The sequence below is a fragment of the Hyaena hyaena genome, unplaced genomic scaffold, assembly GCF_003009895.1.
Source record: "Hyaena hyaena isolate Hyena2069 unplaced genomic scaffold, ASM300989v1 scaffold_979, whole genome shotgun sequence".
NCBI lineage: Eukaryota > Metazoa > Chordata > Mammalia > Carnivora > Hyaenidae > Hyaena > Hyaena hyaena.
Window position 1 is genome coordinate 610,923 of NW_024081613.1, and position 1,503 is coordinate 612,425.

Below are 1,503 nucleotides of genomic sequence, written 5' to 3' on the forward strand. Positions count from 1 at the left end.
ACATTTAAAATTCATATTCCATGTCCCATTCACTATATCTTAAAACTTTCCCAATTAGGTAAAAAATCTAAGGTACACAACACATCTGTCCAAATAAAAGGATTTGTAATTTCTTGTTTTACTAAAATATTCCAAGACATCTTTCCACTTAAGAAGGTATATTAAACTTTTGCAAATATGCCATTCCCATTAAACAAACAAAAAGAGTCAAATGTACTGTACACATTTTACATATGCCCCGAATTTTAATATATTCATTTAATATTTTCATGACAAAAATTTTGCACATCAGCTCCTTGAAAAAGTTTCACAAACTCTCTTCTGGTTCCACATATTTCAAACACTTACCAGTCCCATAAAGCACATACGTGCAGTGCCAGGCATGACAAGACATGTTCCTTTGTGCTGTGATAAGCATGAATCAGCACACATATGGGCAGCAATAACTGCAAATTAAATTTACTGTGAACCTAATAAACATCATTCCAAAACACTAGACTAAGTGTATCCTCAAAACCACTTCTCCTTTGACAAATCCTAAAATTGCCTCTTATAAGTCCAAGGGCACCCAGCATGAGGGGAGATGTGACCTTGGGGAATCTAAAGTGGTAAAAGGTGAGATCTTGATCGATTGTGATGAAACTATCTTACCTTGGAACATTTTACAAAAGCATGATGGGAAGAACACATTGGGATGGCTTCTCCCAGGACCTTTTAAATTGGAGTCCCTGAATCTTAAGCTTCCTGAACCTCAAGGGAATACCAGGTGTAAAGTTGCCATAAAAAACGTAACTGCTAGGTCACCTGGGTGGCTCAGTCTGTGGTTAGGTACCCGACTAGGCTCAGGTCATGATTTCGCAGTTTGTGAATTCAAGCCCCACACTGGGCTCTTTGCTGACAACTCAGAGCCAACAGCCCACTTTGAATTCTGTGCCTCCCTCCCTCTCTCTCTGTCCCTCCGCTGCTCACACTCTCTCTCAAAAATAAATAAACATTAAAAAAAAAAAACCCAACAACACTGCTGCTTCTTGATAAAGAGCAGAAAGAGTACATAGTTACCAAACATGTCTAAAGCAGGAAAGACAACCAGAGAGAAACCGACACGCTGTACTTTTCATTTACAAACAGACTCCCGCTGGGAATTTTGGTTGCTGCTGCTTTTAGGACAGAGCTGTATCCACATCATGGTGTTATAGAATTGCCTGGTCCTATAGCAGACATCCATGGATGTCCTAAAAGCAGCAGAGGCCAGCCTCATTCTCCAGAAGTTGTGAAAAAATAACAAAGCCCAGTGAATAAGATGTGCTCTTAAAGGCAAGTAAGTATATCAGCCAAACCTTCAGGCTTCTTCTGCTGCTTAATCCATTTTCCTTTTCCTTGACGTTGACAAGTTGAAGGATTAAGTGCCTAATTCCAATTGTTCTACAAGGCTTTGAAAAGATACCAGAGCACCAAATCTGAAAGCACTTAAAAAAAAAAAAAAAAAAAAAGCTCCTGATGCAA